General features: G+C 35.6%; 1 long non-coding RNA gene across 4 annotated transcripts in view; it reads right to left on the bottom strand.

The window, feature by feature from the left end:
* The window catches only part of LOC147364790 (uncharacterized), a 438,829-nt gene that overhangs the window by 55,174 nt on the left and 362,557 nt on the right, over nucleotides 1–21,098 (bottom strand). For all 4 annotated transcript variants that reach the window (XR_015133714.1, XR_015133718.1, XR_015133717.1 and 1 more), the window contains one exon: nucleotides 1,600–1,657. This is a non-coding gene — a long non-coding RNA (uncharacterized LOC147364790). The remainder of the gene's footprint in view (nucleotides 1–1,599; nucleotides 1,658–21,098) is intronic.

The following is a 21,098-nucleotide window of genomic DNA, read 5'->3' as shown; positions in this document are numbered from 1 at the left end:
TACTTCCTGTTCTGATTACCTTTGAGCATACCACTAAACAAAATTTTTATATCCAGTGGCTGTCTTTAATGTAGAAAATAAATATTGTATTCACAGAAAGAAATACAAGATTTCAATCCTCAACTCATTATCTTTTTGGTAGGATGTTCACAACTACCCAAATGCTCAATAATGATTTTTATTGTATTCAACATTCACTTCCCAATTTTTTTTCAAATCTACAGATGGAATTTATTTTAATGCCCTAGGAAGTCATTAAGATTATCCCCACTTTACAAATAGGGAAACAGAGTCAAAGGACTCTGTAACCCATTTAAGTGAACAGATTTACAAACACGATAGTACCTTACAAGTGATTATGTGCTCACTTTGCTTTCCAAATTGTCATTGAAGTAACTACCCATGCATAAAAATGATGCCCATATCAGCACTAGAAACTGTCCATGAGCACCTCACACATCAAAGTTCTTAAATTGTCTGCTAGCTGCAGACATTATTGGAATAAAGAGGGTCCAGCTCATTCTTTAACCACTGTGGAACATCTGAAAAGTTCGCAGGTGGAATCCCAACAGGAATCCAGAGAACATTCTAATTTGATTGGGTGAAGACAACTGGCAGCTTTATAGACTAGAGACCACCAACCACCAACAGAGCAGTGATCACATGGCAAGGCTTTTCTCCTGCTGTGCACATCCAAGAATGAAAGCATTGCATGGCTGGCTCCTGCTGAGAGTAGGTATAGTGAGTTTAAAACAGAACCTCCAAATTCTTTGCCACTCTTCCCATCAATTTGCAATTGCTCTGTTTAAATGTTGGTACATATTTTATTCCTTCATATTGATCTACTCAGAGTATCAACATGTTTTCCTATGCTAAGAGATATTCTTTGCTTTGTTTTTTATTTTGCTATCCTTACTGAGGGAGGTCTAGGCTTGTTAATGTTTAAAGACTGAATGGATTTTTTCTGAGAAAATGTGATTCTACCATTCAGGTCCAGATGAAGGGATAGGAGAAAGTTAATAGCTATAGTTTTACTTCACAGTTTCAGAAATTCAGTAACAGTATTGGGTACAGACAGTGGGGAGATTTACCTTCGTACTAAAAACACCATAAAATTGAGCCTGGAGCATTGCCCCATTATTTTTTGGGTTGGTTGTTCATGTGGTTACCCTCTGCTAGATAAGGGATATAGAAGGTGATAAAATACACAAGGATCCACACTCAGACAAAACAAAATAACACATAGGAATTTCCAAATTTAAAGATAAATAAAGAACAAAAAGAGCTGAATATAAGGAAGGAGGAGGAAGGAGAAGAAAAATGTTCTGACCTGAAGAAAGACCTGGGGTTAAAGGTAGAAATATATCAACAGTTAAAACTGTGAGTGGTAGGAGGCCCAGACCATCACAAAGGAGACAGAAGAATCAGGTAATGAGAAATAAAAGTATCAGTTGCTCAATAAAGCTGATTCAAGAACCTGTCTTAAATCACAGGCTACAGTAGTGTTCTTAGATCATTTGTGAATCTGCCAGCTATGCCCACATAGTCACTAGCACAGCCATGTGACTACAAACTTCCAACATAGAAACTGGCACTTACCCCAGAAAGTACACGCCCAGAAACACCAGCCATAGATCCTCCACACAGCAGGCTGCGTCTAAAAAAAGAGAGGAAGAGACAGAAATGTTCAGATGAGGCTGATCATCATGTACAAATTCACAAATCAGAAAAGTAACTTCTCCCAAGGAACTGGTTAGAGAATGGGATGAGGACTACTTCAAGGGGACCGAGAGTACTACCCAAGACCTCTGACAGCATGGTGAGACAAGGGAATAGCCTTTCCTCCCGCCCTGTAAACACATTAGGCAAAACAGATCGAAAAGATCTGTATGTTTGGATAACTCTTGCCATTACAATGATGAGGGAAAATTCATGCATCTATTCAGGCAGAAAACAAGCAAAAAACACACTATCTCTGAAAGGAAAAGGAAAATCAAGTTGTCCACAGTTTTTTTTTTTTTTTCTGTTAACTCTCTGGGATAAGTGGAATCAAAGCTATAGAGTTTTGAGGGAAAATATGATAGTGAGCCAAGATGCAACAAAAATACATTGCCAAGCATAAGAAAAATAGACATTGTCAGGAATGCAGAGCTGAAAAACTATCACCTGCATTATATTCTTTAAAAATTACTGAATAGCAATTCTCCAGCTGATGGAGAGATGAATCTAACACACTTAAAAACGTGAGCCATCGTACAATATTATAAAGGGACATTGGTAATAATAAAAGAATATTGGTAGCACACATGTTGTTTGAAAATTTCTTGTAATACGTCTATCAAACTTAATACAGCCAGTGATTCGGTGTCACTGAGTCACTGGCATCATTGACACTGAATCACCGACTCAATGGACATGAGTTGGAGCAAACTCTGGGAGATGGTGAAGGACAGGGAGGCCTGGCGTGCTGCAGTCCATGGGGTCGCAAAGAGTCAGACACAACTGAGCGAATGAACAACAACAAAATTTAATGCAAATATAATAAATATTGAAAGAGATAATATATACGCTCAAGTAAATAATAACAAAGATTTTTAAATCTAGAATTATTTTGTAGTCAACTATAAACTTCAGTGTAAGGAGGAGGAGGGGAAAGCAACTAAACAAAGGGCAAGTATCTAAAATTATTTTCTTAGAATCACTAAAAATTGCCTCATTTTTCATTTAATTACCAGAAAAATGTTTTTAATATCTTAGGGACTACTAATAGCATATATTTTCCCATATTTCCAAGGACCAAAGGATAAAAAGCTTAAACTACATGAATACTGAAAAAAAGAAAAAAATCTTTTGAGTTGTGGGTTTAAAAAGATAACCACAACTTAGATGATGGGCTATGTAAAAGTTAATAAAAATTAAAAACAGTATCTATAAATTAGGTAATTTAGAAAAACATATACTTACTATATGTATCAGTGTTTTTAATATAAAAAGAAAAAGAAAATAAAGAATTGAAAATTTAATGATAACAAGAATAACTTTAAAAAGTAGACAACAATAAAAGAGAATTCCATATAAAATAAACATTTTCTTTCAAAAAATGTAAAATTAAAAATTATGTCAAATCTATACAAATACAAAGAGAAAATAGAAAAATCAGAAATTATTTTAAATCATTAAAGAACTCTCAAGCAAAACTTTTGAAAAATCCAATGACATGGTAAATTTTCTAGGAAAATTTAAAATACCAAAATCAATTCATAGAAAAAGTAGATAATACTTTCCTAAGAAACTTTTATAAGTTGTCAAGACATTATATTCAAATACATCTTCATACTTGATATATTTATAGATTAAGCTTTCAAAGAAAAAATGGTTCTCATATCATATAAACAATTCCAAAAACTAGAAGAAAAATATCCATAATTCTTTCTTATATAGTTAGCATAATGAAAAATTGGCAAAGATTGTATATTAAAAAGCCACAGAGGCTGAGAGCTAAACTTAAGCTTACTCTTGAATATATAATAACATGCACGTGTGTGCGCTCACCAAACTTTATATATATATATATACACACATCCATACTCACACACATATCTGAGTCCTTTGGTTTCTTTGTTTTAAGCAAGTGTCATACTCATAGAATGCATCTGTAAGGATTTCAGGTAAATCTTTGATGAAGCTTCCAATGAATTTATAAATTATTGGTATGTTAATAATTTTATCTGTCAAGTTGTTCCATCTAAGAGTATGGACTCTTTGTATTTTCTACAATTTTTGCATCCTTTAATACAGTTTTATTCATTCCCCACAGAAATCTAAGGGCTGCTTTGTTTAAATATAGCATACACTTTACCTTTTCTTAATATTTTAAATGGAATTTTGTATCTGTTAAATTTTCTGGTTGCTTGTGATAATTGATTTTTTGTTGATTGTCACAAATCAGTCTTATATCTGGGAATAGTCTTCCCATCAATAATATTGGATAAATTTTTTTTAATGTGGAAAAAATGTAAAAAACTGAAAAAGGCATAATTCTGGATCTATGTCAGACAAAAGACATTGGAATATGAGAATGAAACAAAACATTCACCAATTACAGACTAACAAATATTTGTAAGTACTATGAATGTATGTAATTGGAACAGGAGAATGAGTTCAAGAGGAAACAGCAACAATTAACAAACTTTTAAAAATTCACTAGGCCTAAATAACTGGGTTTTTAAAAGATTTATTAATAACAACCTGGAAATAAAATTTTATATGCTATCAACATGAGAAGTGGGAAGTGAGGGGACAGGTGAGTGAAAAGGTATGCTACTGTTCTTGACTTACACAGGTGGAGAAAGGATATAATGACTAAATTATTATAGGCAAATATAAGCTCAAATATGTTTATTAAAAACCTATAGGTAGAAGCCGAGGAGTGAGCCAGCTGTGTTGACATATTCAGCATGACTGGCAAGAGAGTAAAATATTTAACATGCACTTTTGAAAACAATGTGAACATACACAAAATATGACCTAAATTCTACATCACATCCAAGATGAATCCTGCAGTTCACTCAATAAACATATCATGATCAAGATTTGTGAAATGCAACAAAGGAAAATCTAAAAATGTAAATTATATAATAGTTATGTAATAAAACTATGTAACATCCTAGTTTATACTGAAAATAATTTGGTAAATGGTAACATTATAATTGTAAGAATGACTCTTTGCAAACTAGAAATCCAAAGGGATGTTCTTGATTTAAAAGGTATGAACAAAAACCCATGGCAATCACTATATTCAATGCTAAAACACTACAAGCCTTCCAGTTAAAGTCAAGGATGTGATAAGGATGCCATAATCATTACTCTCTTGCTGTGTTCCTATGTATACAAAACTAGATGTTCTTTTCTAAACATTCAATAAGAAAAGGAAATCAGATAAAAATACTGGAAAGAAAGAGATAAGATTGTTATTATGTGTAGAATGTATAATTACCTACCTAGAAAACTAAAAATAATCACTTGTGAATTGCTAAGACTAATTTTGAACAAGGTGACTGGATAAAAGGTTAATATATAAAATCAACTGGCTTGCCAATATGCCACTGTGAAAGAAAAAGTTAGCTAAACTAAAGCAAAACATTTTATGATGGTGGTGGTGGTAGTAGAGAAAACCATATTATAAAATGTCTGTGACAGTAGAAAGAAAAAAAAAAAACACAACATGACTCTCAAAACCATAATAGCAAAGTGAGATTATGACATTTTTTTAAGAAAAAAATTATCTTTCAAAAACTTAGTTAACTCACTGTTGAGTCATTACCATTAGCTAATACCCTTTTTGAATCACTAATTTTCACAATAGCACATTTGTCTGCAAGTATATTATAGTTTTTAAAGAACTAAACCACATAATAGGACTTTCCTGGTGGCTCAGACCTTAAAGCATCTGCCTACAATGCCGGAGACAGGGGTTCGATCCCTGGGTCAGGAAGATACCCTGGAGAAGGAAATGGCAACTCACTCCAGTATTCTTGCCTGGAAAATCCCATGGATGGACGATCCTGGTAGGCTACAGCACATGCAGGCACAAAGAGTTGGACACGACTGAGCCACTTCACTTTCACTTTCAAACCACATAGTTTTTTTGTATGAAATAGGAGTTACTACAAAGGTTATTAAAAGTTGGAAAATTTGTATCTTCTACTGCAGGCAGACACAAATAGAAATGGATTTGTTTTTGAGATGTTATCTTAGCCTTTGAAATTAAGCTAGAAGTTGATTTCTATTTCTAGAAAAGAAATGTATACTTCTGATCTTAATGTCATCTTTGTGATGAAAGGCTTCTGTTATAGACTATTTGTGTTCTCTCAGCATTTCAGATATTGAAATCCTAACCTCAAAGCGATGCTTGTAAGAGCTGGGGCCTTTGAGTGGTGATTAGGTCAAGGGGGTGGAGCCCTTATAAATGGAATTAATGACCTTATGAAACATACTCCAGAATGCTCTATTGCTTTTTCTGCCATGCAAGGACACAACGAGAAGACAGCTGCTGTCTATGAACTCAGGAATCAGGTCCTTATCAGATACTGATTCTGCCCTTGCCTTGAACTTGGCCTTCTCGGTCTCCAGAACTGTGAGAAATAAATGTTTGTTGTTGAAGCCAACAGTATTTTTGTTATAGCAGCCTGACCTGCCTAAGACAATTTTCACATCCTTCTTCCCAACCAACAATAATCAGTTTGAGTATATAAAACAAATTCTATTCAGAAGGTTATAAAAAATATTATAAAGAAATTGGGAATAATATGTAAAACTTTTACAGAGAAAACTATACATATTTTACTGAAGAACATAAAAGAAGACTGGTTAAGGAAAACTACCATTTCCATTGAGGTGAATATTCCAAATTGCAAACAGGTCAGTTTTTCTCCAATTCAATCTATAAATTTAATATCTTCCAAAACAATATTTTGTGTGTGTGTGTGTATAAAATAGAAATACTGCATAGGGACCAGAATTCAATATGGTGATTCAAATGGACTTTAACCTAACTTTTAGTAATTTAATTAGACACAGAGAGGAGGTTCAGCTATTACATGTGTAATTCAGTTCAGTTAGGTTCAGTTACTCAGTCATGTCCGATTCTTTGCAACCCCATGGACTGCAGCACACCAGGCTTCCCTGTCCATCACCAACTCCCAGAGCTTGGTCAGACTCATGTCCATCGAGTTGGTGATGCCATCCAACCGTCTCATCCTCTGTCATCCCCTTCAATCTTTCCTGGCATCAGGGTCTTTCCAATGAGTCAGTTCTTCCCATCAGGTGGCCAAAGTATTGGAGTTTCAGCTTTAGCATCAGCCCTTCCAATGAATATTCAGTGTTGATTTCCTTTAGGATTGACTGATTGGATGTTCTTGCAGTCCAAGGGACTCTCAAGAGTCTTCTCCAACACCACAGTTCAAAAGCATCAATTCTTTGGCACTCAGCTTTCTTTACGGTCCTACTCTCACATCCATATATGACTACTGGAAAAACCAGACCTTTGTTGGCAAAGTAATATCTCTGCTTTTTAATATGCTGTCTAGGTTGGCCATAGCTTTTTTTCCAAGGAGCAAGCATCTTTTAATTTCATGGCAGCAGTCACCATCTGCAATGATTTTGGAGCCCAAGAAAATAAAGTCTGTCACTGTTGAAAGGCATTTTCTCCATTGTTAATAAGATTTTTCTCTATTTTTTTCATTTTATTCATCTCCCTTTTTATATTTCTTATAATAAACATGTAATTCTTTCATAATTATAAAAAATAAATGTATTATTTTAAAATATTATGAAAAGGGGAAAACCATCTGACTCAGCGAGAATTCTCTGAGGTAATATAATCTAGATTCATTCCACTAAAAATACAGATATATAGTGTGAAGGTCTTTTTTTTTAATAATTCACTTCAATAATTTCAAAGGGGAAATATATGCTAGTGGTCTAAAAATCTATAGTCCAGCTCTGTGCCATAAGTATCATCTTTTTATGAAGGCTTATATATATTCTTATCAAGCGTTCATGGTTGTTCTAGGGAGCCTTTGAAGATGATAGGAACCTATGGTTTTACATTCCTGAGAGCCTGATAGCCTAGAAATTCACTGAGAAGTCAGCATGTATTTACAGAGATTCAAGTTTTGATTAGCCAGCACCCCAAGTCACTTAGGATAAAAACAAACAATCTTTATCATCATTTTAGCATAATGTTCAGAAGTGATTTGAAGCACAGCAGTAAGGCAGCCTAGCAATTAATAGTGAGATTAAGATCATAGACACACAGTGGACGGTAAGGAATACAGACTGTATCAGATACACCCTGTCATAGTTTTTCCACTATTCAATTAAAACAATAATTAACAGATCAAAATCAAAATTAAAGTTTCCAAGGTGGTAAATGTTTAATAGTTTCAGTGCATACTTATATAAGATATACTTTTTAAAAAGCATGTTTCTGAATCATTTGAAAAATTGTTGTGACAATATCTCAATGAATCTAATGAAGAAATTATGTCCAGGCTGTATCAAATATAAAAAGTACTAATTATATCATAGAAACATCTCCTGAACCTTTCAAAATGTTTAGGAAAAGTTTGAAATGCTTCAAAATAAGAAGTTCTCTTTATAAAATTCAACGTGTGAAGTATTTGGTGGTTTTAAAGAAAAATAAAGTCCTACTTTGTAAAAGAATGGTGAGGGGACAGATTGATGGTTCAGTCCTTATTAAAATGTTATTATTTGTTCCTCTTTGTATCTTCATGTATTTATTTCAGAATTAGGGGCATTAATCATATTTCCTGAAAAGATTTGTATAGAGAATTCAGAGTAGTAGTAATAGTATAGATGCATTATATATATGTGGAAAGAGGTGGTTCTCCTCTCCATGATATTGCACTTCTTAATTTTATAAAGCACAGAGGAAAATGCTACCTTAAGTGACATAATATGTGGAATTGCCATAAACATTGTTTAGTTGTTAAGTCATGTTCAACTCTTTGCAGCCCCATAGTCTGTAGCCTACTAGGATCCTCTGTCCATGGGATTTTCCAGATAAGGATAATGGAATGGGTTGCCATTTGTTACTCCAGGGGATCTTCCTGACCCAGGGATCAAACCTGCCTCTCCTGTATTGGTTCACAGATTCTTTACCACTGAGCCATCAGGGAAGCCCTGCCACAAACACATACCTTTTCAAATGAGTTTTGTTAAGGAAGAAAAAGAAGTGAAGGCACCTAAGAGAGTTACTTCTGGTAACTCTGTTCAATATTTTATTAAAATATTGGGCAATATTCTGTCCAATATTTTATTGGACAGCATGACATTGAATTATCAGTGTCTATCAAAATTTTGTCAAATAATTGGGATTGTTTTGAAAATGATTTTCTCCCATCATCTATGAAATTGGTGAATCAAATATATTTAAAATCTAGATTGATAAGCTTCATCGAAATTATACTTAACATATGAGCTTTATTGCAAAGCAAGAAATAATGCGTAACAGAAATGAAAAGTTAAATTGTACTTCTGCAGTTGCTAGTAGTCCTTGAGGCAGACGTTCAAACAACTTCCCACCAGAATGTTTATGAAAACAAAACAAAACAATAAACTTCATACTAACACCCAAATCAAACCCCAACAGAGTTATTGTTAGCATATAGAAGAAACTTACCCTAGAGATAGGACTGACAAATAAGGAAAGCCTATTCAAAGTGAAAAAAGAAAATATAGAAAAGTTTCCTTCATCACCACCTTCTGGCTTAGGTAATTTGTAACTTTCAGAATTTCTGGGCCTCTTTCTTTACTCATCTATGTTGCTTTGGTAATAGACAAGGTAGATCTTCATCTTCCCACTCCCAGACCAGTTCTCTGAGAGAAGTATGGAGAAAGCAGGTCATAACTATTAAGTAACTGAACAAATCAATCTCTACTTTAATTTAGACCAGAAGTTCATAGGTAGAAAAGGACTGGTGTAGAACAATGCTTCTGTGAAGTTTAGCCTCAACCAAAAAAGCTTTTAGATCTAGATTACAGGAGTGGAGAGGACCTGGAATGGTGAGTATTAGAGAAACTGAAATGGGAATCAAGGAGTGTCTTCCCGCATCCACGCAAGGAGCCACATCAGAGATGCAACGACCTGACGCTGGATGCAGGGAACTGTGCCTGTGCTCTGACCTCCTGAGTCAACCTGCTCGCCTGCTGAAAAGGCAATTCTACCTGCTCCCACATGAACCGTGAGTAAAGCCAAGGAACAGCCCAATACCTTGGGTGTTTACCAACAATGGGGATTAGCTTATCGTGGATAAGAAACATAAAAGAAAACCAAGAACATGGAGTGGAGCCTGTGAAAAACACAATCATGGGAAAGGAACTTGTCACTATAAAACCCAGAGTTAAGTTCTCCTCTGAAAAGAATCTAGTATAAGAACTAGAACAAATTTGAAAATAGGCATCTAGAACCTTCAATAGCACTCAAAAGTTCAACACAGAAAAAAAAGGTCATGAAACGATAAAAAACTAAGACCAAAAAAAAAAAAAAAAGTGAGATGTAAAAATAATAAATTAGATGCCAAGGAAATGAGTTGCAACAACAGAAATATAAGCCACAATGGATATAAAAAAGTATTTGGATCAAGATGGTGAGCTTTGATCATATGACTCCTTTTCCTTCTGTCACAAATGCCATAAAATAACAAACTCAAAAATTTTTTTTCAAATAATTGATTTAAACAGTGCAGGAAGGGAATCTTTGGAATATGGAAAGGGGACAGTATTATATTTAAGAGAAATTAAAACCAAAGAAAATTATAGCTCTAGAAATATGGAAATAGATCATTATGGAGTAAGGGTTGCTTGGAAGGAAGAAGTTTCAAAAGCAACACTGAGTGGGTACAAGGTACCCTGCAACTTTCAAGAAGAAAGCTGCATTTGGAGAAATATACAAACTAAGACCCATCCTCACACAAACTACCTCCTAACAATATCCTGTATCTGTGCTTTTATAAGCAGAACACAGCAAAGAGTGGAGAAACTGGAGCCAAAGAGGCAAAGCGATGACCCAAGAAAGTAGTTTCTCCCGGAAAAGATGGGAAATGCCTTTAACTGTCCCAAACTCTTGGACAATTGCATGTGGCAGTGCAATCTACCCTCCCACTCATCTGAGGTAGGTTGCTATCAGCTAACAAGCAAATCAACAGGGATTCTCACATTCAAAGATGATCAAAAATTTTAAAAACCACAACATTTGAGATTCCTAATTATCTGAGAAAAACTAACACCATGAAGAAAAATATGCCACCAATAAAACCCAAAAGTACCATAAAACACATGAAGCAAATTGGGCAAACGACGTAAATTGGACATGTGTGTATGCTAAGTCGCTTCAGTCATGTCCAATTCTTTGTAAATCTATGGACTGTAGCCCGCCAGGCTCCTCTGTCCATGGGATTCTCCAGGCAAGAATACTGGAGTGGGTTGCGATGTCCTCTTCCAGGCAATCTTCCCAACTCACAGACTGAACGCGTGTCTCTTATGTCTCCTGCATTGGCAGGCAGGTTCTTTACCACTAGCACCAATGGGGCAGTCCATAACTGTCTTTAATGATCTCAGAGAAATTTAGGACTATATCCGTGAAAAATGACAAGCAACCAACAGGTCATTTCAAAACAAGTTTTTATTATGAAATATACTCAATATATTCAAAGAAGCAATATAAATAAATAAATATATATATATATACACACACACACACACACTTAATGTCCATGTTCCTCTCACCTACCTTCAACAACTATCAACTCATGGTTCATTGTATTTCAACTAAACTCCCACTTTTCCCTCTACCCCAATTTACTTGAAAGAAGTTCCACATATGATGCCCATTTCACTCATAAATATTTCAGAGATTTTTTTAAATTAAAATTTTAATAAGCAAAATTACAAATATCATAGATAGGCAACATTACCAAATAGAACTTAGTGACCTGGAAGATGGAACTAAGAAATTCACTAGGAACAAATTATAGAAAAATAAAAGATCATGTGATTCTACAGAAGAACCTGAGACAATTATTTGCCTGTAAGTGATTTGTCAAGGGGGTGCTCTCAGGGCAAACTTAAAAAGGAGTTGGGAAGCAGAAAAGAAAAGAGGAAGACATTAAAGAAGAATATGAGTTCAAATGATGTCTAGCCTCATTCTGTTTAGTTCACGGCACACTCAGAGAAAAATTGCACCAGACTTTGTCTCAACTTGAGGCAAAAGATTTAGGCTTTTATATCACCACATTGGTAGCCCTTGGACACTGCCCATTTCGCAAGAAAAGCAACTACAAGTGACCAAGAAGGTTCTCTAAAGAAGCTTATAGATAAGAATTGCTAGCAGAAGCAGAAATTCAGGTTGTTGTTTAGTTGTTAGGTCATGCCCAACTATTTTGTGACCCCATAGCCTGCCAGGCTCCTCTGTCCATGCAATTTTCCAGATAAGAATACTGGGGTGGGTTGCCATTTCTTACTACAGGGAATCTTCTCATCCTAGAGTTCGAACCTGTGTCTCTTGCACCTCCTGCATTGGCAGGAGAATTCTTTACCACTGTGCCACCTGGAAAGCCTGTGCTGAAGGTAAAGATCTAAATAAAAATTATAATCTAATTTTATGTCCAAGCATGGCAAAATCAATTACACTAAAGTCAATGATAGAAAAGGCTTAATATTTTCCTTCTGATTTTGAAGAGTTTATTTATATTAACTACCAATGTGAAAAAGTAAATTCAGGTAATAAAAAGCCAATTCACATAAGAATCCAACAGCACATTATGTATTGGGCACTTACTATGTCAGGCACCAAGCTATGTATATTAATGCTTTTCTTCTTAGTTCTCACATTAACACTATAAAATAAAGGCTAATATTATCACCATTTGCATTTGAGAAAACTGAGTTTTAGACATGAACTTTAGCTTTGCCCTTGCAAGTCTGGATTTGAACTAAAATTCATCCATATTTAGAGCTCAAGAATTTTACTAATATGTTCTATAAAGATCATGAAAATAATACAATACAGCAATGTTTTAATATTTTCAACCTAACCGCTAACTAAAGAAGTGGCTCATGAAAGAGCAATAATCAACTATCAAATTGATCATGATTAAAAAAAGAAATCCTCAAAGCTGATCAGGGTATGATATGGACATGTAAAATTTCACAGCCTTTCTGGAAAAGGATTTTTAAGTTTTTGATAGAGCTTCAACTCCTAGGAATTTCTATCAAAGATATAATCAGCAAAACTTTTAAATTCATAAATGGTGAAAAATATTATGGCACATTCTCAAGAATGACTTATACATTATTAACATCCAAGTGTAAGAAGAGTATAACTACAGAGGATATGGTAGTTACACAATATTAAGAACAAGGATTAGATACAAAATCAAATATAAAATATAAGCTCATTGCCAAATTTTGTAAGAAAAGTACATTCTATAAAGTACTGGCTATATGGAGCCTTGGCGGGCTACATTCCATGGGGTCTCAGGGTCGGATATGACTAAGCATGCGTACACACACACATATAATTATTTATAGATGGACATATATTTATAAACTTATAGGTATTTTTTAATATTAATAGTTATTTATATATTTAAGAAAGACCAAAATAGTACTGAATATACGTGCCTCCTAAGTCACTTCAGTCGTGTCTGACTCTGTGACTTGCCAGACTCCTCTGTCCATGGGATTTCCAGGCAAGGATCCTGGAGTGGGTTGCCATTTCCTCCTCCAGGGGGTCTTCCTGACCCAAAGATTGAACCCACGTCTCCCACATTGCAAGCGGATTCTTTACTGTCTGAGCCACCAGGGAAGGAAAATAATACTGGGGATTATTAAATTAGTGAAATAAATTTGGGGGAGAGATGTTCATTTTCCTCTTGAAACCTTTCTGTATTTCCTTAATTTTCTAAACATATGCAAAACATATGTATTACTTGGCTAATATAAATACATAAATATAACCAAAAGAAAAATAAATGGCTAAGAAAAATCCTATTGTCTTTCACAAAGAATCCAATTAAAGCTTCTAACTATACTAAAGCAGTGTTGCTAAGTCTTCATCTACTTTTATAACAGAAACAAAATGCTAATGAATTTATAGGTAATATTTAAGGTTTATTTTATGTACCATGTCAGCAGACACAGTTAAAAGAGAAAAGTGTGTTTTACAGTCCTATGAAGGTAATAAATGTCAGACACATGTAGATACAGTTATAACTTTATGAACACCCAGGGTAATTTGCACAAGGAAAGCCTTATACAAACACTAAATGAAAAGCCATGTTTTCCAAGCACAGGCAGGGGACTGTTTTTACCCCATGTGCGATATAGGTGAGATAGAAGGCTAAGGACTGCGGTGCAGTGGGCTGACAATAAACCCCCTGCAAGGGTGCCGTCTGATGGGGTGTTAATTGAGTAGCAGGTGAACATAAATAGAAAGTGCCAAGGGGAGTCTTTTTGTTGATGAGAGAACATAAAAATGTTGAGCTTGTAATAAGAAACAAAGACAGTCTGGAGTTTATTTCTCTGACTTCTTTCTACCCTCCATAGCATGTGCCTCTCTAGTTTAAAATGATTGCTAGGGAATAAAATGGCTTTTCAAATGTGTGGGTGATTATAGAATAAGTCAGATAGGTTACCAAAGCTTATGAAACCTAAGGGTTTGGTTTAGTTTTGTTTGTTTGCCTATGGCCTAAATACAATGTTTTGTATGATTGTTGCTGATTCTTGAAATTATTGACGCAGAATGTCTCAAGACATATAGAAGTCTAGGTCATTCAGCATCTAATGTGAAATTTCATTAGGATTTCATCAGGACATAAGAAAAAATTTAAAAAGTGGATAGAAACATGAAGAATGATTCAAACTTTCTAAAGTTCAAGATTTTTTTTTAAAGAAAAGAGATTTTTCTGTATAGTTTACCTAGACAGATTGTATGAGATTAAACAAATAAATCCTTGAATAAAATAATTTTTAAGTTCTAATGCTGACATTTCTTTTTTTGGGGAAACTGTCCTAACACAAATACATACAACCACCATATGAAAGACATTCTTTCTCTGAGAATTACTTTCAGTTGCTTATATAGTTATATAATCTCTAAAAATGTTGCTCCTTTGAAGAAATGAGGTCCCTGCACACTGCATTTTTACTTCTAACAAGTCATAAATGCATCCAAGATACATGGAAGACATTTTAAGCTATTAAGTTTCAACAATGGTAGCTAATATTTATGATGCATTTCCTGTACACTAGGAATTGTGCCAACCATACCACAAATAGCCATCTCATGTGAGCCTCATGACAATCTTAAGAGATAACTCAGTTCACATTGACAAGTGAAGATATCAATCTGTAGAAAAATAAAGCATATTTCCCATAGCCACATAACTAATTAGTTGGGAAGCCAGATTTGAATGTACATTAACTGCCTCCATGAAAGTGAAAGTGAAGTCGCTCAGTCGTGTCCGACTCTTTGCAACCCCATGAACTGTAGCCTACCAGGATCCTCCATCCATGGGATTTTCCAGGCAAGAGTACTGGAGTGGGTTGCCATTTCCTTCTCCAGGGGATATGCCTGACCCAAGGATTAAACCCAGGTCTCCCGCATTGTAGGCAGACGCTTTACAGTCTGAGCCACCAGGGAAGTCCAATTGCCTCTGTAGAGAGCACAAATCCTGATGTATACTCTTTCTTTACACTAACTCAAGTTCCTATAGAATATTCACCAAATGAATGCTTTGCTGTAATATAGTATCTGGTTGTTCTAAGAAAGTTAGGGTAGAATCACAAAATTTCACTTCTAATATGCAGATGACACCACTCTTATGGCAGAAAGTGAAGAGGAACTCAAAAGCCTCTTGATGAAAGTGAAAGAGGAGAGTGAAAAAGTTGGCTTAAAGCTCAACATTCAGAAAACTAAGATCATGGCATCTGGTCCCATCACTTCATGGCAAATAGATGGGGAAACAGTGGAAACAGTGTCAGACTTTATTTTGGGGGGCTCCAAAATCACTGCAGATGGTAATTGCAGCCATGAAATTAAAAGATGCTTACTCCTTGGAAGGAAAGTTATGACCAACCTAGATAGCATATTCAAAAGCAGAGACATTACTTTGCCAACAAAGGTCCATCTAGTCAAGGCTATGGTTTTTCCAGTGGTCATGTATGGATGTGAGAGTTGGACTATAAAGAAAGCTGAGCACCGAAGAACTGATGCTTTTGAACTGTAGTGTTGGAGAAGACTCTTGAGAGTCTTGAGAGTCCCTTAGACTGCAAGGAGATCCAATCAGTCCATCCTAAAGGAGACCAGTACTGGGTGTTATTTGGAAGGACTGATGCTGAGGCTGAAACTCCAATACTTTGGCCACCTCATGTGAAGAGTTAACTCATTGGGAAAGACCTTGATGCTAGGAGGGATTGGGGGCAGGAGGAGAAGCGGACGACAGAGGATGAGATGGTTGGATGGCATCACCAACTCGATGCACATGAGTTTAGGTGAACTCTGGGGGTTGGTGATGGACAGGGAGGCCTGGCATGCTGTGATTCATGGGGTCACAAAGAGGTGGACACAACTGAGCGACTGAACTGAACTGAACTGAACACGGTTTAGAGCAGTGATTCTCAGCCTTTAATGTTCAGAGAAATTACCTCAAGATCTTGTTAAAAGGCAAATATTGATTCAGTAGGTTGAGGTGGAATCTGAGGCTCTGCATTTGTAACAAGCCCCCGGATGATATCCTGCTACTTGAGTAGCAAGCATAGAGGATCTGTTGGAGATGGGTGAAAGGAACAGGAGTAAAGTTCCAGCTATTAGTTCCCAATTCCTTCTTTCCATTCTCTAATTTCTGAGAAGTCACAGTCTAGTCCAGACTACCCATCTCAACTTTCTGCCTCTTTCTACATCCATCTTCTTCTTCCTTCATCTTGAAGAAGACAACTGGAATGCTAATATAAATATAAATGTTATAATCAAATTCTGGCAGAGAGATAGCCAGTTCACATGTGCATTAAGGAAGAATAATCCTGTGTCTTCTTTGACTATTTGTGTAGATTACAGACTGTGTTTATAGAAGTTCTAAAATAAGTTTTATAACCAAATCCTATCACAGGATATAATCAGACAAAAGAATATCTCTGAAAGCACCATTTTGAGGAGTATTAGAACAACTCAGCAAGAACCAGAGTGTTAAGAAGTACAATGGGTAGTATCATAGGATTCACAGTATTGTCCAGAAACCTAAGATTTACCCTATCTCTGACCCAACCCCATTCTTCATATTCAACCATTAACCATACCCTGTAGATTTAACCTTGCAAACAGCATCTGCCACTGCCTCGGTTTAGTCCATCATCATTTCTCACTTTCCCACACTTAGTGGGATACAGGGAAGGAGGAAGGGTTCTGTCTACTCTCTGGACTACTTCAAGACCATTCTCTACACTGCTACCAGAGAAACCTTTCTGAATTAGTAATTTAATGTTAATTCCTTGCTTTACATCCTTCAACAGCTCCCTATAGCATTAAAGTTCCAATTTCCCGGTTTAGCACACATGGCTCATTGTGATTAAGCTCCATCTGTCTCAGTGGTTCACTCTTTCCATTACCTCATGTAAACCTTCTACTAGAGGCACACCAAACTGGAATATAGCTCCACTATTGCATCATGGTGTTTTACACCTTCATACTTTCTCACACGCTCTTTTTATTTGGAAATCTTTCTTTCTTTCTTTCCTACCCCCTTCTTTCCAGCCCAGCCCTCTACACACCTAGATGAGTTTTCAATGTTCAGTTCAAGTATTCTGAAACATCTGGAAAGCTGCATAATCTTCCCATTAAGATAGAGAAACTATAGTAGGAAAGACAAGACCCCATGGACTACATCTACAATAACACTAGGTTACAAGATCTACACATGAATTCAAAATATAATTGGGTGTGGCTATATAAAAACTAGTGGGAGACCTGGTTTTGATCCCTGGTTTGGGAAGACCCCCTGGAGAAGGGAAAGGCTACCCACTCAAGTTATGGCCTGCAGAATTCCATGGACAGAGGAGCCTGGCAGGCTACAGTTCATGGGGTCACAAAGAGTTGGACACAACTGAGTGACTTTCACTTTTTCAGATAAAATCTATGGGAAAGAAATCAGAGGAAAAGCAAAGGGACCGGTAATAATCCCAAGAGCTGGAAACTCCCAACCCATTATTAGGTATTCACTGGAAAGCACAGTGGGCCTTGCTCAGAAAAGTAAGAGAAAATGGAAGACGATTTTGAAAGTTTCAAATCAGTTGATGAGTCTAAGATGTCCAAAGCATGATTAATGGTGTTACAGCGTTTGGGAGTCTAAGGCCTACAGGCTCTCAAGACTGACAATATAACCCTCACACCATACAGCTTAGCACTGAGGAGAACCTGCTAGGATTACAAACCAAAGAGAGCAGAACAGGTGCTATGCGGGCAAGGAAAGGAGAAGAGAAAAAAACTGGGAGAGTGATAGCGTAGAAATATCTACGTTTAAGGCTATTTCTTCATTGAAGTGACAAAAGAGGTAGCTATCCTAGCTCACTCTTCTCATCCAAAACTACAGAAAAAAGTCACTTCACTTTAAAATGAACGACAGTCAAGTTTTGGAAAGTTGTACTTTTCTAAGAATTTGTCCATTTCTTCCACGTTGTCCATTTTATTGGCATATAATTGCTGATAGTAGTCTCTTATGATCCTTTGTATTTCTAACACTACAGAGTACACCACTGCTGCTGCTGCTGCTGCTGCTAAGTCGCTTCAGTCGTGTCCGACTCTGTGCGACCCCATAGACGGCAGCCCACCAGGCCCCGCCGTCCCTGGGATTCTCCAGGCAAGAACACTGGAGTGGGTTGCCATTTCCTTCTCCAATGAATGAAAGTGTGAAAGTGAAGTCGCTCAGTCATGTCCGGCTCTCAGCGACCCCATGGACTGCAGCCTACCAGGCTCCGCCGTCCATAGGATTTTCCAGGCAAGAGTACCGGAGTGGGGTGCCATTGCCTTCTCCGGAGTACACCACATACCACATAAAATCAGCATAAAAATGACTGACTAGAGAATGAAATAAACCCCTCAGATAATGGAAGCATATCAGAAAAATATGCCCACAAAATAGGTAAAATTTTATTGTTTCAAAATGAACTAAAAGTCATTAAGCAATTATTGAATCTATAAGGAACAACATAAATCAGAACATAAGATGACTGAGAAAAAGATTTACAAAAAAGTATTAAGGAAAGAATTAAAAATGACAGAAAAAAATGATCTTCAAAGTTAAGAAAACAAAAGCAAATGAACACAAAAGAACATGCTTTAAGAGGAACAGAATGGAAAATAGCAAAGTTTTATGGATATCAGAAACTAAGAACAAGATTTTTAAAAGTGTTCAAGAGTAATTGATGGATAAAGATCCAATATAAATATAATAGTCCTTTGAAGAAGAAAACCAAAGCAACCAACAGAATAAATACTAAAACTATAATTGAGGGAAACTTTTCTGAAATAATAAGAAGATTTAAAAATAAATATTTAAAAGGTATATCACATAACTGGGAAAACAATCTATAATGGCCAAAATAGACATATTTTTCCTAAATTATTGGACTTAAACAAAAAATAAATGTGTATATATAATGACATCCAGACAAAAATACCAAAGAAAAAATTCAATTGTCATCAGATCTTTCAGCAATAAATCTCTTGGTAGAACATAATGATATATTATATTTAAGTCACTTAATCAAAAAAGCATGAGCAAAGATGTAAACTGAACTTCATGTAGAAAAGCTACAAATTACTACAAACTTGCAAGTGCTCGGAGAGTATCATTTCCTTGATCTCTTCCTGAAGAATCTGTCATAGAAGAAGCTTCAAATAACTTGAGAGTTTCAAATAACTTGAGAAGCACAGAATATATTTTTTCTATACAATTAAGACTAATAGTCATTAAGAGTAAAATTGCTATGTACTGTAATAATATAGACATGGTACAAGCATCAAAAACAGAGAAGTACAATAAACTCACTGGCTGTTTATTAAGTATTTACTGTGTTTACAAGGATACTATATCAGCATTTGCTGGATGAGAGGCAGGAAAGAACAGTAGGCAGCTTGGTTCACTATATCTCACAGTAGGAAACAAGAGTCATAGTCAACAGCCAAAAAGAGGAAAGGGAGATGGATTTCATACAAAGGTAATGTTAGTTCAAAAGTAATCATTAAAACAAAATTATAAACCTTCCTAAATGCCAAAAGATATTTTAAAACATTTTAAATTTACTTTTAGAGGAGGGAAGGAAAGAATCAGAGTGATATAATCAGAGATAAAAGCTAGAATCCTTTGATTCTTCCTTGCTTTAAAGACTTAATTTTATAGATATTTTATATAATTATAAAACAAGTTTAATCTACCAAAATGTAAGCTTTAAAAATAAAAGTATAAAAATTACCTAATTGAAAAACCAGTGTGAAACACAGCTACACAGAAAGGAATTAGTTCAAGTGACTTCATATCACCTAATATAATTGTGTGTCCCTGGTGGGACATGTCCTAAAGATTAAAAGTGTAGCAAAATAATATCAATAACAAAACAGAAAATTAAACTGGTTTTGGAAATCAGTTGTTGGTGGACATATTGTTTTTATAAGATTGTAGTATGATTAGTATGGGATAAACAAATGGGAATCTTATTGGTGTTACTAAAAGCAGGGATTTTTCACAGTGAGAGAAATGAGATATTAATACTATTGCAACATGGATAAGGTTAAATGAAAGTCTTTACAGTCTTGAATGTGAATTGGAAGTATCTGTATGGACTCACGATTTACTTTGTTCAATATATGTCCTAACCCTATTCTCCAAAATGCCTATAAGCAATGAAAGGTCAACTAATGCGAGTGCCTACAATCCTCAGAAAGTGGCTCTAACTAGGATACCCCACTAAAAAGAACCAGGGCTCTTTGGAGAAGCAGCTGATTCCAGGTCTGAGATGGGAGGTGTTCAAGATGAATGAATGAGCTAACTGGAGCAATTCTCAGAAAGTGGTCATGAGGTCACAAGCATCAGCATCACCTGGGAACTTGTTAGGAATGCAGACTCCCTATCTTTCTTCAGAACTACTGAATCAGCAGCTCTAGGGGTGGGGCCCAGCAGTCTGGGTTTAACAAGCCTTCAAGTGATGTTGATGAATACTGAAATTTGAAAAACCACTGGCCTCAAGCCATTTATCAATGGCTTTTAACATCAAAAAAGAGAAACAACTTGACATTATATTCATTCTGACAGAAAAACATTGGCAATCTATGAAATAATCTTTCCCTCCACCAAAATAATTAAGCCTAAGTCAAATTAAGCTGTAGTTGTAACTATCAAGTTATGAGATATAGAGAGGAACATAAAACAATACAGGAAATACAATTAACAAATCCAGACTGAGGGAAATTCTCTAGGTCAAATAACCTGATTTTTCCAACAAAGAAACTGTAAGGGAAATATACA

The sequence above is a fragment of the Bos grunniens genome, chromosome 10, assembly GCF_055505025.1.
Source record: "Bos grunniens cultivar Pamir isolate PY7600 chromosome 10, Bosgru_T2T1.0, whole genome shotgun sequence".
Classification (NCBI taxonomy): Eukaryota; Metazoa; Chordata; class Mammalia; order Artiodactyla; family Bovidae; genus Bos; species Bos grunniens.
Note: the sequence above shows the minus strand (reverse complement) of the source record. Positions and strands in the feature narration are given on the sequence as shown.